The 20375-nt window shown below is 40.9% G+C and overlaps 1 protein-coding gene across 3 annotated transcripts in view; it reads right to left on the minus strand.

Annotated features, from left to right (window-relative positions):
• Positions 1 to 20375, minus strand: part of kcnq4 (potassium voltage-gated channel subfamily Q member 4) — a 52799-nt gene that overhangs the window by 30487 nt on the left and 1937 nt on the right. The gene's annotated exons all lie outside the window — the stretch shown is intronic.

Consider the following 20375-nt stretch of genomic DNA (forward strand, 5'->3'; position numbering starts at 1 on the left):
AACTAAATAAAATGATCTTTCACTTGTTTTGAGAAAAAGAACGTAGAGACTCAGAGGAACATAATTTGTAATTGTGTGCACAGTAATAACGTCTGTGCAATATACAGCAATGTTATCTAGTACAAAAGCAATACAAAAGTACTACACCACAAACTACAGCTTCAAAAATGACGAGGATTGCTTTGGCCTGCTTTTGTGTCTCTACTGTATACTTCAACTTTTATATCTGCATCATAGTAATATAAAGCCATAAAGTAATATAAAGCCTTCCTCCCATCATCCACCTTGATTCATTAAACAAACTGATATATGCATCATCATTAAGCATAATTTAATAGTTTCTTGACACTCATACCCTCAAATTCTGTATGTGTGCAGATGCTGCTTATACACACACAAATAAATGTATATCATAGATTCACATAACATACTCATTAGTGTACTTGACACTAGTTGTTTCATGTGCCTCAGTGGCATGGCTCTGTGCAAATATGTGGTACTGATGGTTAGAGACTGAGAAAATATATCCAATGCGGTCACATATCTAACGAGTAAATGGAGCGAAATTAAAGTATAATCACAGGAATTCACAATGTGAGATTTCAGGAGGGCTTTGTGTGTGTGTGTTTGTGTGTGTGTGTGTGTGTGTGTGTGTGTGTGTGTGTGTGTGTGTGTGTGTGTGTGTGTGTGTGTGTGTGTGTGTGTGTGTGTGTGTGTGTGTGTGTGTGTGTGTGTATGTGTATGTGTGTAAACTGGAACTGGATTAATAGTAATTGCACACAATTTATTGGTGATTGGTGGTGCTTTGACCTGTGGAATATCAGATGGGTGCAGTTTATGACATCAGGACAATTCAGTGTGAAATTGTCCACATAAATTATAGAAAATGTACGTGATTATGGAAAGAGAGGATGGGAAAATTAAACCATGTGATTTATATACACAATATTGACATCAGTTGTCCACTAAAATGGAAGAAATGGTGACCATAAAGACCTGAATGAGCTTATAATCAGACGTAAGCACCGACCCATGCACCCACGCACACACACACACACACACACACACACACACACACACACACACAACCTCCTAATACACCCCAACACACACCTATCCAGAGGATGCACTCCATTGTTTTTATGCTTTATTTTTTTATTTTTGCTCTTTGCTACTTGTGGACTTGTTGTCAGTGAATTGTACTGTACAGAGCTTGGAGATGCGACCGGGGGGAGGGGAAGTGCTGAAAGAGCTCTGACATTTAGCTGTGGTATTGTCAATTAGCACAGAGTCTACAAACCCTTTAGTAGGTGTATGGGCCGCCACTTCACACATCTGTGTACTTGTATAACGCTGATATTTAACCATTGAACTAGTTCAACCTTCACACAGTTTGGATCAGCAGGGTTGAAGGTTGGAGAAGGGTCTTTGTTGAGACCAAAAGGGACGCAGAGAAAATTCTTGGCACTTATGAATATCAGTTTGTATCTGTATCAAAGTAATTTGCACTAATTTAAAAACTTCAACTTGAAGACATACCAGCAGTCCCAACCATGTGACTTGCCAGAGGTCAACTGGATGTGAAAACCCCCCGCAACGACCCAAAACACACGATCACCCTACACTCCGTTACCCCCCTCCTTGACCAGGGCTACACCTGAATTTCAGGCCAATTATCATTACTCTGTGACAAGTCTAATTTTGTTACCACGGCAGCAGGGATCTCCGGTGATGGATTACAGAGGGCCAGGGCATCTCTCGAGGATTGAGAAACAACAAAAAGAAAGCGGTGACTGTAACATTTGAACTCAGGTTAATGGGTTTGGGATCAGCAGTTTGAGGCAAGGGGTGTGAGAAAGTGAGGCAGGGTCACGCACAACCCCGGTGGTCAGCAGATCTCGAGGAGGAGCCGACAGGATTTACAGAGGAAACAATGGTTGCAGTAATGTCAAGGCCACCTGCGAAAACGATCAATGAGGTGATCCTGTCTGTGCAGCCCATATTTTGAGGACACTCTCAAAAGTCCGACAATAAAGACTGGGTGATAATAGTTTTTTTAGGCAGATGCCAGCATAGATATTAAAAATTAGGTAAAAAATATCTATTGGCGACACTGTTTCAAAATCACTGTAGTGCAACCATATTTTTTCAACATACTTTTGGGAGAATTTGATAGTGACCAAGTTCACAAAACCATGGACGTTGCATCTACATAGCACACATCCCAGACCACCAGACCACAGTGATGCCCCAAACAGTGTTCAAGTATTAAAGTGAGTATCTAACGATTAATATTGGCCAGGCATCAACATTTTCACTGGAAAAATACATCATCGTAATGGCTTGTAGGGACCAACAGTAATTAAACAAATATATGCATACGCACACAAAGCCTAAATGAGCAGTCAAAGTCTTAATTTGTTCCAGAGGAGGACAGCTGACATTTTGTTCTGATTGTTTGTCTTTATTTAACAGTGAAGAAAGTAAAAGGGTCATTAAATAAGAATTCAGACATTTAAATAAAATAGTGGAGGGTAAATATAGTGCACTCCCAGTGAATAGGGAGTGATTACGGACACACTGACACAGTGATTTCTTCAAGCACTGTCACACAAGTAGTAAAGTCAAAACATGTACCCTGGTAAAAGCTATCTTTAGAAAACACAAAACCTTTTCTGCAGTACTACAACTTTGTTGTCAACTGGTAACCAAGGCAGCGACCCCATGGCCCTAAAGCTGCAGGTCCTTCTTTGACGGTGAACCATCGGGTGGTATGGGACAAATACGCAGTAGTTATAGGAGTGGTGACTTCTGTACTGAGGACCCAGAGTCTGCCTCGTTATCTGTCCGTTAACGTTATCTCTGCTGTGATTAAAGTCAAACACTGGTACCCAGGTCACATTACATGGAGGGGCTGCACTGTGTTACTCCTCAGTCCAGTGTCAGTGCTGCTCTCCGTCCGACGAAATGTTTGAGTGTGTGTCTCTGTGTCTTTGTGTAACTGTCAGTGTCTTTATGTTATGTGTAATTTTAAGACAGAGTCCAGAGCCATGTGAAAAAGGTTTACATCACCCTCCAGTAGAGCCCTGCAAACACCACCACCTTCCACACAAACACACTGGCACTGACTTTGCCATTTTCCACAACCACCTCCTCAGCTGCTCCTATAGCCACAAACTAAAGATGTTTGCCAATACTGAGAATTTAAAGTTGGGGAGTCGGGTTTTGTTTTTATTCCTTGTACATTGCACAATATCTAATCTAAGACAGTGGGCAAAAGAGCACAGCTAACATTTTTTTTGTAGGAAAAAGGGTTCTCGTGTACTGCAGCATCCGCTGACACTTAACACGTAGAAATGTTTTCATCAAATGCAAACTGGAAACTAAATTATTCTGTTGACCCTTGTTCATTTACTGAATAAAGCACAGGAAGTATGTTTTCAATGCTTGGACTTGGCCTTCTGTTTGCCTACATTTTGGGTCATAAATATCTCATCTACTGTATGTGCAGTGTAGTGTTATTTCTTTCCCTCTGACACACATCCCCCTGTGGGCAAACAAAAACATGAAGCAGGATAAAGAGTATTCATTAAGTTTACACTTTCTGTCCTCATACCAAGTCCCTCCTTGATGTTACTGGACTGCAGACGTCAACATTTGCTTTCAAAATATTTGTATCACAACAAACTGATGTGGAGTTTGTGACTGAATTATGAATAGAAATCATGTTTAACGTGTATCTTTGTCCCCTTCAAACCCCTCACATAAATGTTACATTTTTCCTTTCTTAACCCCCATGTTCCCATTTTCACTCTAACCTTTTTCTCTCCTTTTTCCTCCCCTTGTTTTCTCTCTTCCTCCTCCTTTCTTTAACGTAGCTGAAGCAGAGCCAGGATCAGAGTGGCCCACTTGTGGGCCTTTCAGTCACACCCTCTCCCCTCTTTACCTCATTACAACAATTAGGTGACATGCCAGGGAGGGGAAGGAGAGATAATACTCTTCTGAATTATTCATCCTTCTGCTGAATCTCACCCTACCTCCACCCTGCTCTCTCTCGCCCAGACCCCTTAGATCTTCTATTTGTTGCTATTCCCTCTCTACTGTCCATCCAGTCTCTCACTTGACTCTCTCTTAGACTGCTTCCACAATAAAGGCCAGGGTATTCTTTAAAGGATCTAATTTAAAGTGTCTAATCACGTTTAAAAGCAAAAATGTTTTCCAAATGGCCACATTCCAATATGGGCCTAAAAGCCAAAGGCAAAGGTGTGTGCAAAGGTGCACTCGGTTTGACACATGAAAAGTGGCACAAGTAGGTGTGTGCGAAATGAATATCTCAGACATGACATCTCAAATCCATAAATCTGGCCAATCGTTGCATGTTAGATTGTCAGTTGCAGTTACAAAATGTGTTTAGTTACAAAACTAGTTACAAAAATTGTCGACAAGCACAGCTGATTCAATTTGAAATACTTTTTAAAGAGAGAGAGAGAGAGAGAGAGAGAGAGAGAGAGAGAGAGAGAGAGAATAGATATAGTATGGTAATAGATGGAAATAGGAAGAAATTGAGTAGAAAAGAAAAGTAGCAGTACTACTAGGACTAAGTATCAGTCAGACATAGGAATATATAATGAAAAAAATGGTGGACAAGAGACAGAAAGAGGTGGTTGAATAATGTATTCGACAGACGAGGGGACAGTGAGACGAGGAGAGCCAGAATGGAAAAGAGAGAGAGAGATGAGGTATCGTCTGTAAGTTCTCATCACACACTTGCTGACATTGCTTTAATCTCAGGGCCAAAAGAAGACTAGAGGGCCCAACGAGAGACACACACACACACACACACACACACACACACACACACACACAGTAGAGCAGTGTTAGCAGCTGTTATTTTTTTTAAAGCGAGTAAAAAATAATAAATAAAAAGACATAACATAGAGGACATGGGAACAGTTTGATTTGGCAGATTTATGTATCACACTTGGCCATAATACATTTCTTGTTGACTTTCTACAAGAAAACATGTTTTGACATCGACTGAAACCTTTTCGACATCAATTACCCATCATTAATTCATATTCGGTTGTAAAAAGGGAGTGAATTAGTGTGATGTGAGGCCAGAGAAGCAACAGAAGCAGCGGCAGATGTAGAGGACTTGGGAGATGGGGGCTGGATGACTTTTGGATAAGGTTTCTCCCCCTCCTCCTCCCCTTATAGTGAAGCCTGTTGACTTCATGTAGTGAGCAACCAGGATAAAGAGAGAGCAATAAAGATAAAGAGAACGAATAAAGATATAAAGTGGAATAGATTAGAAAGAAACAACCAGAAGGAAAGAGAGGGTAGAAAAACAGAAATAGATGCAGCTAAGAGAAAGTATAACGTTCTGATGGAAATAAGAGAGCAGAGAAACAGATTACAGAAAAAGGAATTGAAAAAGTAGACGTGATACCGGAATAAAGACAATGACACTGCGTTCAAGTGAAGCAATTGTGAGGGACATAACGCAGACAAAAACAAAGGCAAAGAGTTAAAGGCAGCCTGCTTCAATATGGCTGCGTCGTTAACATTTAATTATTGTTTATGCTCTGCCCACAATGCAACTGGCCAGGCATTTATACACACAATCTCCATAAACGTACACATGCATGAATACACAAATATTTTGCAAATGTGCGTATGTCAATCAAGACCTTTCCTGACAGCATGCATATTCAGCCAAATGAGCAATGACACACACAGACACACGTATATGTACACACATTGCAAAGCACTTTCTGCAGGCGAGGCAGACCTTATAAATACGTTCCCACATTGTGATTTTGTTTGAGCTCCGTCTCCATGGTGCTGCTTCCTTACATGTTTATAGTGACTGCCGTTATAAATTAAAATCATCTTAACAACACTTAAGAAGGGCCTTGCATGCGGGTGCAGCCAGGCAGGAACAACAGGAGAAAGACACAGAGACATGGGCTATCCCAGTATCTAGAGAGACAAGAGACAGACAACAAGCAGGAAGAGTAGGAAGACTGGGAGAGAGTAAGAAAGAACAGGGTTTGTCCAAATGCCAAGTAAGATGTAAAGCAGCTCTTGACAAAGGTATACTTAAACATCTGAGGCTGTTTTAGCAGTGGTGGTTTATGTGTGCATCTACAACCATGCATAAACATCAGGTATACTTGCACAGTCATGCAGCCTCCTCATCCTGAAAACAATATGGACAGCGCTCACGTGCTTATGGGGTAAAGTTACAAACAGAGAATAAAATCTAATACCAGAAAAAAATAACGAGCCAGAGAGACACAGTCTGATATACTGAACAAAAGCTTTAAACATGAACACATCGATGAGACTAGCCCACCTCTGTAGAGACATGCACCACAGATTATCTTTATGGTCTTTATTTAACACCAGATTAAGTTCAATTCTAACTTTTATATAGTTTTCAAGATCATATTGTAACAATTTACAACAGTTTAAATATGCATGTCTACTTTGTTTTCACATCCCAAAAAAATAACCGACAATTTGGGTTGTGCGATATGACAATATACATATACCAAGAGACTATATAAATTTGTCTACTGTTAGAATTTTTCCAATAACATTAATCCCAAAACTCTCCATTTAGCACGTCTGGGTATATTAGGCCATTGTGGGTAGATGTTGCAAATCATGAGCAGGACTGATTTATGACAATATTGGATTTTTATGATTGTTATTGAAATACATGGATTCGTCAGGTATTTTATTTTGCTGAACTGGCCCAAAACAGACCGACAATTTCTCGATTGATTTTCCATAAAGTTCACAATACCACAATATATATAAATCTGAAGATATGAAATAACATACATCCTGTTAGATGATTTTATTCATGTTGCCTATATCACTCCTACTGACAAGTAATAAATTACATTACCAATTATTTAAACCTAATATTGCTCTGGAGCCTTCTTTAAAAAAAGCATTTCCTGTATCTTTTGATTATATTTAGATTTCTATCTGCGTCCTGCACCAGAAGCTAAACTCGTCACTTTTCAATTCATCATCACTTATCCTTTAATGCTCAAAGTCGTTGTTATGTAGACCAGTGAATGAGATAAGACGGAGCGGGCTTTCTCACATTTGTATAAACTACCATGTTAATTCCTTATCAGCGCTTAGCTACAGCGTTAGTTTCCACAGTATTCAGCATCTCCTGATAATCGGCGGTGTGCAGGTGCAGCCACCCATTAGGGTCAAGCCTTAAGTGTGCTGCTGAGAGATAATGGCAAGGCTAAAACTACTGATTTATTTTTTGCCTGCCCTTAAGGTCTTTGCAGCCGCTGGCGACACACAGAACCTGCAAGTGAAAGGTGGATGTGGATCATCGCAACTGATTGCGGACACTGAAGAAAGTCATCCAAACTTTGTGTGGAAACTTAAATACTGAGTTGCCTGAGATGGTTACTGTACAGAAGGTGAAATAAGCTGAGGACAGTTCTCTGCCTTTGCATACAGACAAGATTCAATTGTTGTGTATTCAATGGTGAGGCAACCTGCAACTGTGCAACCTTTACAGAGAATGACATTACAGAGCAACCTTCCCATGACTTGGGGGATTGAAAAGTCAGACTTTAGGCCGTCTATCGTCACCAAAGTCCTAATTATCCTGTTTTACCTAACAGCTGGGTTGCTGGGTTTTGACAGTCCAGTGTAACGTTGATTCAAAGCAGGGCAGTGTTAAAACCAAAGTGGTGGCAGCAGCACAATAAAGTGATTTGAAGAGAAAGCTTCCAGAACAATCAGGCAGAGAGGTGTTGGGTGAAATGTTGCAGTTAAAATAGAGGGAAGGTAATGTTTATCAATCAACACATATCAGGACTGAAAGTGTGTAGTGAAATCTTGTCCAACGGTGTCGCTCTTTTTTTTTTTGCTACATTGCCATATTGCCAAATGCACAGATTTTTTTTTAACAGAGAAGTGATGGGGAACTGATGCAGGGAAGAAACTAAAGTTGGTTCCTTTTGGACAATAAGTATATAAAATCATGCCTCAAACACACACACACACACACACACACACACACACACTCTCTCTCTCTCTCTCTCTCTCTCTCTCTCTCTCTCTCTCTCTCTAATTTAGCATATGAGTAAGTAAACTGAAACTTGAAGTGGCCAGTTTTTGTTTAAAACTGGTGGGGCAGCTGGTTACGTGTTTTAACATTAAGAAATTGAGTGCAGTGCCTGTTTGGAGGGTGTGCCTGTTCAGAAAGGGCTGATTCCCATGGTTCCCAGTATTTTCTTTTCCAAAACTTTATCTAAGTATAAGCGCGGTTCAATCAGTAGCGGCTTGGCTGTGGCCCAGGCGGGGGAAGCAGGGAGCCTGGCTCAGCCTGCTGGAGAAGCCACTACAGCTCATAGAGTAGGGTTGAGGGTTGCGAGTAGGGTTGGGTACAATTCATATTTTCACTGGTACCTGAAATTCGGTTCCAGTACCCAACGGTACCTTTTTTCAGCACTTTCCCTCTGTAATAACAAAAAAATAATTTCAGTTGTAAAAATAACTCCAAATCTATTTATCCTATTTACGTAGCACATTCATTTAGAACATTTAAAACTCCACATAAAATAAAACCGTCCCTACAATCAATCAATGAAATCTACAGTCAAATCAGATAATCATTCAATTCTTACACTGGAACATTTATTCTTGTATTTGTATCTTATTCTATTTTAGCCTGTTTTTACTTGATATCTCTTTTTAACTGCTCTTAAATGTTTTTATGTAAACTACTTGGAATTGCATGTTGCTTAAATGTGTCTGTCAGTCACCAGGGCATAGATAATGCTAATGTGCCTACAACCTCCAGCCTGTCAGTCAGTCACCAAGGGTCTCATTTATAAAACTGTGCGTAGGATCCTTCCTAAAAGTGTGCGGAAAAAAACAGATTTATAAAACCGTGCGTACGCACACCTGTAAGCAATGTTCCCTTTATAAATCACAGTTTACCCACAAGTGTGCATGCGTGAATCTTATCCCGCCCTGTACATGCCCATTTTTAATCATAAATAGTCAATGCAAAGCACCTCATGAATGCTGATCAGTATTTTAATGACCCTGGCAGTTGTTCTTTACGCCGAATTATGACGACTGGAGGGCGGGGGAAAAGCCTAAAAACTTCTCAGACGCTCGGGAATTGCTGCAAATTGGCCTGTTCTCGCAGTGTAGGGAAACCTGATCTATAGACTACCTACTGTATATTAATAATACTGTCCAAAACGGCAGGCATTTCGGCACTTGGGGACAGCTTCGATATACCAGACCTAGATTTAACAGAACTATATATTATATCCAAACAAGCCTTAGTGATAAAGGTGAAGATTATATATAATATTTATATAAAAAAAACACTTAACTGTCTGCCATTTTCCTCTGGAAACAGCCGGTTGCCCCCAGAGTGGCGAGGACCTGTATTTGGACCGGGATGGCACGGTTCCGGCGTACTGCCCTCTCTACTGGACCCAATTCAGTACATAGATCCAAGAGCACAGCTTTAGGGAATTTAAATCGGCATATTAGCCAGGCATCGTCGTAGTCCCTGAAGCCTCTTTCTCCCATTGACATAGTCCTCCTGCAGGGCCAGCAGTAACCACACGACGGCCGCTTTCGGCTCGCCATTATATTATATTGCAGAAACAATGTCCACGTTAAGTTTTGAAAAGCGTAACCACACTTGCAACCGCTTTACCAGCATTGCCGTGACTCAAACAAACTGCCAAGGCAACGTAGCTTCGCTCCGTCCACACGGCTGCGTGTGTGTGTGTGTGTGTGTGTGTGTGTGTGTGTGTGTGTGTGTGTGTGTGTGTGTGTGTCAGAGCCCCACTCTCTGTCAACATGCAGAGAGGACAGATATGCTGGCGCGTACTGCGCATGCATGGGTGCTGCATGTGTGGGGACACAGAGAGTTCCTGATTTATAGATAGATAGAACCAAATGTTTGCATGTGTATTTGTATCTCTGTTTGCAAATCTGGCTTCAACCCGATTCATCCATCTTGACTGTTAAAGAATATTTCTATTATAGATGACAAATTAAAGATTTATGAATTAGAACCACAATTTTAAGAGGCTCTGACATTTTGTTGTGGGGAGACCTTTTAACATTTCTGTAAGAGAAACAAGTCAAGCACATAAGATGTATTGTAGCACAAATGTTGTATATTAGTTCTTAATTGTATCCTCAAACTGAAGTTAACCCCCACAGAAATGTGACAGCAGCTAAGAGAAACATGTAGTTTGAACAATATAGTCTCCTGAGAGCACATTGGGGATATGCTGGCAAAAATCCCGAAAAAATTAACAAAATCCCCCACCTATGGTATTTAGTTTAAATGAATGACTGCTACGAGAAAATGACACAACAATTTGTCGGTATTGGCAGCCCCTGTAGTGAGCACTTGAGCAGACTCGCTACATCTGCAGAAAGCGCCGATGCTATATATTGCAGAGAGACAGATGTAATAATAAGATATACAGTGGACGGGAGCTGGGAGAGATGCCCCTGGATTTTCCTGGCTGACAAAGCAGATCTGGAGTGTTTTACGGAAGCGTATTACATTCACCATAGAAAAAAAGATGTAGACACCTTATCTCGTAATATTGAGATCCTATCTCGTAATTTTGAGAAGCGATCTCGTAATGATGAGTTCCACAGATCTCGTAATTATGAGTTCCTATCTTGTAATTTTGAGAAAAGATCTCGTAATTATGAGATGAATGCATTTTCACAACAACAGAAAACAGCTCTCTTGTGTGAAGCTTTCAGGCTAGCTGATGCCATGGAAGCAAATAGGCCTACGTCTCACCTGTTTAGTTTAATCCATTTTTATTTTGGTTTGGGTTTGCTGAGCCGTGGCCTAATGACAATTAGATATGCCACCTTCCAGGTGTTTAAAATGATCTCATAATTACGAGATCTGTTCTCAAAATTACGAGATCTGTGGAACTCATAATTACAAGATCTGTTCTCAAAATTACGAGATAGGAACTCATAATTACGAGATCTTTTCTCAAAATTATGAGTTATTTTCTCAATATTACGAGATAAGGGTCTACATTTTTTTTTATATGGTGAATGTAATACGCTTCCGTAGTGTTTAGAGGGTCTTGACTAGTCAAAATAAACTCTTGGCATTTCCCGTTGACCCTTCCGGGCAAATGCCACAGAATTCATGGCCCGCCTCAGCGACAATAACATTACATAAACACAGATTACTGCAGATTAGAAGGTGTCAATACCCCTCCTGATCCAGAAGAATGAAACAGGACCACTGTCTGTGGCTCAAGGTCTCTGCTGAGACGTGTGTGTGTGTGTGTGTGTGTGTGTGTGTGTGTGTGTGTGTGTGTGTGTGTGTGTGTGTGTGTGTGCGTGCGTGCGTGCGTGCGTGTGTGTACATGTGCATGTCCTGTTCCTGGATGAAAGTGAGCAGAGACAGCAGGGCTGGATATAACCTGATTCCTGGTCGGCCATCCCAGGACAGACAGCCTCCTCCCCAGGGAGACACATTTTGGCCCGAAAGGAGAAATTAATACACCAACTAACCTCAACTCTCCCCTCTATCTCCATCTCACTCCTATTCTCCTCTCCTTACCGTCCCCTCCATGCACACACAAATCACTTGCCCTGTTATAAGCCCTTCCCTCCTTTGAAGGATGACAAGACTATGAAAAGGCCTCCAAAACGGATGTTTTCTTTACATTTTACTGTTTCTGGACATACTGTATGCTCCTGACATATCCTCATGTGATGGCCTACATTTGGCACTGCCTATGGTGGAAATGGGTGGGAGGTCAAAGGTGAGGGGAAACACAGAAACTGATCCTCCCACCTTTTTCTCTCCCTGTTGGCTTTACCTATAGCCTATATAATACCTATTAGCAGCATCTGCCCTGCTGAAGTGCCCTTGATCAAGACAATGGATCCTTTCCAGCTACAGGGTTGCTGTTGCGGTAGGGGACAAGCGGAAAGAGAATTTCCCTACAGGGATCAATAGAGTATCACATTATCATTATTATCATTCATCCTTGGCAACCCAAACCAAGCTCCCTCTTACTCCTTCCTCCTCCTTCTGCTTGTCATCTGTGTGACACAAGCAAGCCATTCCACGGAAAAATAAAGCCCCTGTGGGGCAGGCAAGAAGGTTAAAGTACTTGACAAAGCTTGCCTAGAGCCACAGAAGACATTATTCACAGGCTGAGTAGGACTAACTAACTACAATACTAACTATTGATCTGATTTTGATGTGTTAAATTCATGGATTTCCACTTAAACTTGAGCAGAGCCAATGAACAGACAGCTACATGATATTCTAGAAAGAAGATGTTGCTAACTTCTCAATTAGCCTGTTAGCACAGAGCTCCTCATAAAACAACTACTTGTAAAGACATTTCTCTCCGCTCCACTAATACAGATGATACTGAGCTCAAGTCTAAAAACTTCATGTTATAATTTTGCTCCACATCTCTGCTCCTCCATTGTAAGACTTCAATAATGCATAACCAGTATATTTTCACCCTCCTTAGAACCAATCAATCACTCTGGCTGATCAGTGCTCGGTCTTCACTGCTTTTCCCCTCGATCCATATGAACTATTAGGCCAGTTACACACTGCATGCGTGGCGTGAGCGTGGTGTGAGCGTGGCATGAGCGTGGCGTGAGCGTGGCGTGAGCGTGGCGTTTCTGTTGCGTGTCAGCTGCGTGGCGGCTGCGTGGATTTTTCTGTCTTTACACACCAGAAACATGTCTGACGCAGTGCTGCTGCTGCTGCTAGCCTTGTCTGGACACATGTATGTTTCCCATTGATAAAATGAAATACCATGTTAAACAAATATATACCGATTTGATTACAGCAAAGACAACGTCGGCAGTATTGACAGCAAAATAGGCTACAGAATATTTCGTTTCTGTATTGACAGGTGCAATATTAGAAAATCGTTTTTTTTTTTTCCTTTTATTACATTTATATCTGCATTTATATCAAAACCTAGAGATTTTCAAACATCAACATGTCATTTATTAATATGTATTCGTGTCTAAACGAGATATAAACATATTTTCCTACTCTATTTTGCCTGGCGTCGGTTCTATTTCTAGCAGGCATGCGTTTTCGGCACGGCTCGAGCCGCGCCTGAGACGCGCGTGTCACGCAGGCAGTGTGTAAGCTCTAACCTGTTAACATGGGAGCCGAAATATAAACGGACATGCTCGAGCGACGCATCCAGTGTGTAACCGGCCTTACTGTACATTCAGGCTGGGGTCCAGGGGAATGCTGTACTGAGCCAGAGACCAAGATGAAGTATGGCAGCTAAAGCAAAGATCAAGACATGACATGGCTGGTTGGGTTTCCACAGTGCCGGTATTAGTTGGCAGTGTGACCTGATCGGGGACTAGAGTTCCACACCCCCCCTAAGGAACACCTGCTGGGATGAATTATGGGCAAAAACAGGTGGCCTCACGAATGGTCTACAGCATATGTGGCACTACCTACTGTATGGTGGAAATGGCTGGGAGGTCAAAGGTGAGGGGAAACACTGAAACCGATCCTAACACTTTTTTCTCTCTCTGTTGGCTTTAAAGAGATTACCTTTCAATCCCCATTAGCAAGCATCTGCCCTGCTAAAGTACACTTGAGCAAGACACTGAATCCTTTCCAGCTCAAGTTGCTGCAGAATGTGACACACAGGCCAGGTGTAAAAGTGGGGGAAACACTTCAAGACTTTTAAAAGGTGATAAAACAACACCAGTATAACATTAATGCATGTACATCTAGTGTGATTAGTGTCATTTAGTAAAGTAAATTTCCCTACATGTCAGAGTGGTGGACACACTTTATATAGGGATTAATACAATAAACACTCATTTTTATTATTATTAAGGTATTCCTTCTACTTTGTGACTTTAAAAAAAAGTGTACCTTTAAAATAAAACTGAACAGCAATAAAGCTTTTAGTGTATTTTCAGTCAAAAAGACAATGAAATGACACTGGTTCTACCCCTTTAAACGTATTTTATAACTTGTATTATGTCCCTGATGAACTGTTGTCCTCACAGGAAGCACAGCAGCCCCAAGACATCATGACATGTCTTGACTCAAAAATGACCTCCTGTCTCCAAAACTGTATCTTTAAAATTCCTGGAGCACAAATCAGCCCAAACCATCTTTTCTGAGTTCCTGCCCAATCCAGTCACTCTGGATTTAATCTCATTAGCAGCTCAACTGGACGTTGGTTCCTCCTTCACTCAAATCAAAAGAAATGCCAAAGATGCTCTATCAAATAAGCATTACCTGGGTACTGCACTACTGGTTTGTCTACAGTGGACTCTAAATACACATTCTTTAACGTTCCTGAGTAAATGTCAGAGCTTTTAGGCACATATTGATACCAATTCAGTGATTGTTTAAAATAAATTCTACCAGTTTAAGGTAGTCCCAACATTAGGTGGTATGGATTTATTCAAGGTCTCTAGAATTATGCTTATTTCACTACCAACTAACCATTGTAACCAAGGTGCAATTTGTGAAAAAAACAGAGCATCAGTGATCATACACAACTAAACTAAACATGCAAGAATTAAATAGTGCCACTCGGCCAGGTATGCCAAAACACTTATTTATGCACTTTAATATTTAATGGAAAATAATCTCAAAATAAAATATCAAAACATGGTGTCAACATAAAACAGCACTTTCAAGCCGGAGAGTAGAGTTCACTTTGCGGTGAAAACAAAATACTTTTTATTTCAAACCACCATCTTTTTCCTAAACTTTACTAGTCGTTTTGGTGCCTATAAATGTAACTGTCATCGCCGCATGATGTTCACTTTTTCTGGCTAAACTCTCACAGTCACCTAAAGAACTGCCGCTGGTTGCCGGCATTCCGGAGCTCTATAGCGGCTAAATACAAACAGCAACTGCTGCTCGGAATTTATCGTTCTATCGCTAGCTCACGTTACAGTGCTTTACTTTGTTTAAAATACTTAGAATTTAGATATATAATATATGGTCTATTGGTGAAGTAGTATTGATCCCTTTGAGGGAGGGGAGGGTGGGGGGGCAATGCATTTTGTCCCCACCGGGAATAAAAATAATTCAGCAGAAGCAGGGATATGTAGACCAGAAAGGGGGAAATCCCACACATCCCCTGGCAAATCGCATCCTGATTGTAACTAACAAACTTTTTTATTATCTATAAAATATTCATATTGTCTATGAAATTATAATTTCCCAATCAGGCCAAACCCCAAACACATTTAATGTACTCTCACATGACAAAGAAAAACAGTATATCATCACATTTAAGAAGCTGAAACAAGAAAATGTTGCCATTTTAGCTTAAAAAATTACTGAAACATTTAACCAGTTATCTAAATATTTGCCGAATAAATTTTCTTCAATCAACAGACTAATCGTTCAATTAACTAACTTTTAACTTGTGCATGTGACCATTATTACTTATTTATCTATTTTATTAATGTTTTTATCCTCCATATTTTTTCATAAGTCATAGATGATCTTGCATACTCAGAGCCCTTTTAAGAAAAGTCATGACCAGCCAATGAAGACTGAGAGGTGTAAAGAATTAAAATGTCCACATGGGTCTTAGACTTCAATGAATACTTTGTAGTGTTAAGCAAACGTGCAGGTAACATACAGGCAAGAGGTAAAACTTAACTCTCCACAACCGTGTGAATCTTACGTTACAGAGCCACATGCGTACGTGCGTAGGGACGTAGCAGAATGCCCTTAAAGGTATATAGTAGTGCTGTCAGTTAAAAGCGTTATAGAGCTCAACAGTCCCGCCCCTCCTCCTTGGATTCCGGAAGTAAATTTCCCATTCATTTCTCCAATTGACGTCTGGAAAAATCTGTATATAAAGAGTTTTAGACCATGCCTTAGGCTAACCAGGTGGTACGTGACTCATAAGCATACAACGTATCATTTAGAGTAAACAGAAAATCCCCAAAAAGTCAAAGGTAGAAGACTATGTATAAAATAACCGTTAACATATATAGCGGCTGTTACGTCAGCTGTAGACGGCTGGATTGGATGCCAATAAGATTCTGAACAGAAAGTTTACTTTTAAAAAGTTGTCGAAGGGGACAGTAGTTTCACGCACACACAGCCTGTACTCCACGGAGAAAGCAGCCCAACCGGAACTGCTGCAGAGTGCAAACGCTGTCTCATTAACCAGTGATCACTGGACGTCAGTGAGTAATCAAAATTATTTAGGAGTTACTGCAAACTATATTGACTATGTATATCAGCATACGGTTTTGCCATGGTTGCCATGGTTTTACCATTTTGTTTGTACTGTATAAGCAAAGTGTTAGTGTTACATCTCAGTTAGGTTAGGTACTTGGAGGAATTGTGCAATAATGACAGATTCACACATTTCTTTTGTTTAGTAAATAAAAAAGTCAAGTTCATAAAGTAACTTTCCATTGTTAATATGTAATTCAAAACAGTTCTGAAATGCAAAATAATAAAATTTTATTCATGTGATAAAACGTGATTAATCGCAATTAACTATAGAAATGTGGCGATTAATCGCAATTAAAAAGATTAATCGTTTGACAGCCCTAGTATATAGCCACATTTACATGGGCACATTTTATGACAAGAGGAAACAAGAGGAAGAGATTGAGTGGCAGTGATGGAGGGAAAGTCAATTACACAGGGCAGTATAGCAAATGAGAGATTATATTCCCACTCAGGAGGAAAGGGAAGGAGGGAATGATGGAGGATAGGGAGAGAGAGAGAGAGAGAGAGAGAAACAGAGAGAGAGAGAGAGAGAGAGAGAGAGAGAGAGAGAGAGAGAGAGAGAGAAGGCAATTGGACCATAAAGGATTCTTAATGGAGCAGAATTTACACAACCTGCTGAGGTGAACAGATTAAAAAAAAGCAGCTGCGGAAAATGAACAAGCATCCAATCTGCAGTCCTGAGCAGGTTAAAAACCTGACTCAAAGTGTCGAGTGGCTTTCTCCTTTCACCATTTTATGGTGCCACCTCCCTCTCCACTCCACCTTTCTTTCTCTCCTACTTAGTCATCAATAAAAACACATTCATGCGCTGACTAAGAAAGCAAATAACAAAACAAAAAGCTTTTTTTGACGTTACTTAGACCATCAATAAAATAAAATAAAGGCCCAACACCAAACGTGTCAGTGGTTTTTGGAGGACGTCAAAGCGGGTGGGTTTTAGTGGTTTTTACGTAGCATGGTTGAAAACCTGAAAAAGCATACCAGACTATTTCCATGACCCAGGTGAGAAACTAGATTAGCTGGCTCAGACTGGATTCAGAGAGCGGGAATACTGCAAGGATAGAGGGAACACATTCAATCAACACGCTGTCTGAGCTAAATGAGTTTAATAATGTCAGAAAGGCAATTCACCTTTAATGAAAAGCTTGCAAGCTGCATTTTGTGTGCAGCACTGTTAGCACAAAAGATTTGTTAGAACCAATCAATCTGGCTGGTCAGTGCTCGGTCTTCACTGCTTTTCCCCTCAATCCATATGCACTATTACTGTACATTCAGGCTGGGGTCCAGGGGAACGCTGTACTGAGCCAGAGACCAAGATGAAGTATGGCAGCTAAAGCAAAGATCAAGACATGACATGGCTTGTTGGGTTTTCACAGTGCCGGTATTAGTTGGCTCCTAAGGACCTCCTGCTGGGATGAATTATGGGCAAAAACAGGTGGCCTCACGAATGGTCTACAGCATACGTGGCACTACCTACTGTATGGTGGAAATCGGTGGGAGGTCAAAGGTGAGGGGAAACACTGAAACCGATCTCTCTGAATGTTTTCGGTCATCTGCCAAGCTCATAGGTTTACACACAGATGCACAGATGACAGGACCTACAGTAAAGCTGAATCCTTAGTTGATTAATCGATTAGTGCATGGGCAGAAAATGTATCTAAATGCCAGTCATTCTCTGGTTCTTTTCTCTGTTTTATATATTGTCGACTCCATATCTTTGGGTTTTAAACTCAAGGAAGATATTTAAAATGTGTCACAGTGTCCTCTGGGAAAGTGTGATATTTTCACATTTTACACTAAACACTGAATCAAAAAAATAATCATTAATTGCAGTCCTTACCAACAGCTTCTCAAAAATACACATAGATAACATTAACACATCAAGTACAATACAATGAGGTGTGTGTCTGAACTATACAAACTTTCTTGCTGGGACGCTGGTGTTTGTACAAACTTTAACAAACTTAACCAGTTCAGACAAAGGTTTTACTGCAGGTTAAATAAAAGAGATGGGATTCAAAGGTCTTGAGCTTTTACTGTGAGTGAGTGAAGGGACCATGACAATAAAAGCGTCACTTAACATTTTAAATGGTCCACACACCATTTGAACCAAAGTTTGGCGAACACAAACACGTAGTGTTGCCTAAGCAACCGAGTTGTTTTTCACAGATCCACAAAAGTTTACGGGAACACTATTGTCTCTTTTAAAAAGTTTCTGCATCCTTACCCATCCCTCCCTCCCTTTTCTTGGTAGTGTAGAAACAAGGCTTTTAGTTGAGTCTTTTCACCTAACTAATAGAGGAGAGGAGAGACTCAGTGCCAGCTCTGAATTAGCATACAGCTGTTACACTTGCAGGAATGAATGTTTGAAGAAGTGTCTCGTCCGCAGGAGACAGTCGACATACAGATGTATAACAGTTTACAATAGGGAGTAGGCAGTACAATAGGCAAGAGGGCAGCATGTTAAAGTTACCCAAGACCTTTATCTAGGGGGGAATATTTCTCTATTAGGATGCATCTTATGTGCAGCTGTGACAGCAACAAGAAGGGGTGAGGAGTGTGGGGGAACTTAAGTGGGTGCCCATGGAGAGACATTACAGCAGAGAGCTATTTCACCCCTTTCCCATACACGCTCCAACACACACCTGTGAGGAGAGGCTGTGCATCTGTTCCAGCGTTCCCCATTACAATGAAGGACTAATTAAAGGATCAAGGGAAGTTAGCACAGCGACCTACACAGCAGTGTAGGCCTCAATTTAATTACAAGAGATCAACGCTGCCTTAATTGAGCTTCATCATACAAATAATTTTCCTGACACATGGCACAGCTCTCAGCATGGTGAGCGCCTCACATGTAATTAATCAAAACAGATGCACAGCTCAGGTTGATACAGTATCATGGGAATTATGCACTCAGTTAGACATATGTGCACTCAACATATATCATGTCATAGTGCAAGGATATAAAAAGCCTAGTAAGATTTTAGTCGTAGGTACATTTTTCAATAAGACAGCGGCATAAAACAGGCCATCACTGAGGCAGCTCACTTCCAAAGTCAGTCCAGCTCCGTCTTTGAGGCCATGGCATCCGATCTGGGCACCTGCCCTGCCTCTCTGACAGAGAAATAACAACAATGGCAGAGCTGCCGTCAAGTAATGTCAGGGAGAATGTCACCCGCATCTACCCTGCAAAGGCCATCGCTCTTAATGAGGAACATGGTGGGTGGAGGCAGTACACGACATGTTAGTTCTGTTTGTGCTGCAAAGACATGTTTGCAGTCCCATGGGAACGGAAAGGGAAGAAACAAATAAAGAGAAGTGAAAGAGCTGAAGGACAAAGTGAGACTAGCGTTTGCTGCTCTGCACTCACATTATAATAATAATAATGTGCCAACGGTATTTGATAAGAACACATACGAGAAGCTCTGCAGTGGGATTTCCCTGTTATAAACACATGATGCCATTGGCAGGCAGACTGCTGCTCTTGTCTAAACAACGGCACGGAAAGCACGGCCCGGTCCAAGGAGCTCCCACACATAATGCTCTGTCCATTATGTGCCAGACACAGCTGGAGGACAGCTGCTGGGGCACAACTGTCCTGGGCTTCATGTAAAAAGACAGTGATATACATTGGCATAAACTGACATGGTAAATATTCACTGGGTGAACTTTCACTTTTAATGAGACACTTAGGCCTACCATTTACACCAAGCGTTACGATTATTCTCTAAGTTATTAAAGAGGTTAAATTTGAATCTGAAATGGGTGCACATTTATTTAAATGACAATTCACTACAGTTTGGTTTAGACAAATGAGTGCTGTGTGTTTCACATTAGTCTGGAGCTCTTAGAAACAGCCATTGCTACCAGTGGGCTCTTACTTTTCCAGTGTTTACATGTTGTATACATTATAGAGCAGATGGTACACAAATACTAAAGCCACAACACAAAAGCAAGAGCTACAACACAAATGCCACAACGGAAGTGAGTGTCTACGGAGCCCGGTGTCAGCTGAGAAATTAAAATTATTTCCAAATTTATAAACTGTGCCCACAGATTTGTACACTGTGCG

Source organism: Sander vitreus, chromosome 14 (genome assembly GCF_031162955.1).
Source record: "Sander vitreus isolate 19-12246 chromosome 14, sanVit1, whole genome shotgun sequence".
In the NCBI taxonomy this organism is placed as follows: domain Eukaryota; kingdom Metazoa; phylum Chordata; class Actinopteri; order Perciformes; family Percidae; genus Sander; species Sander vitreus.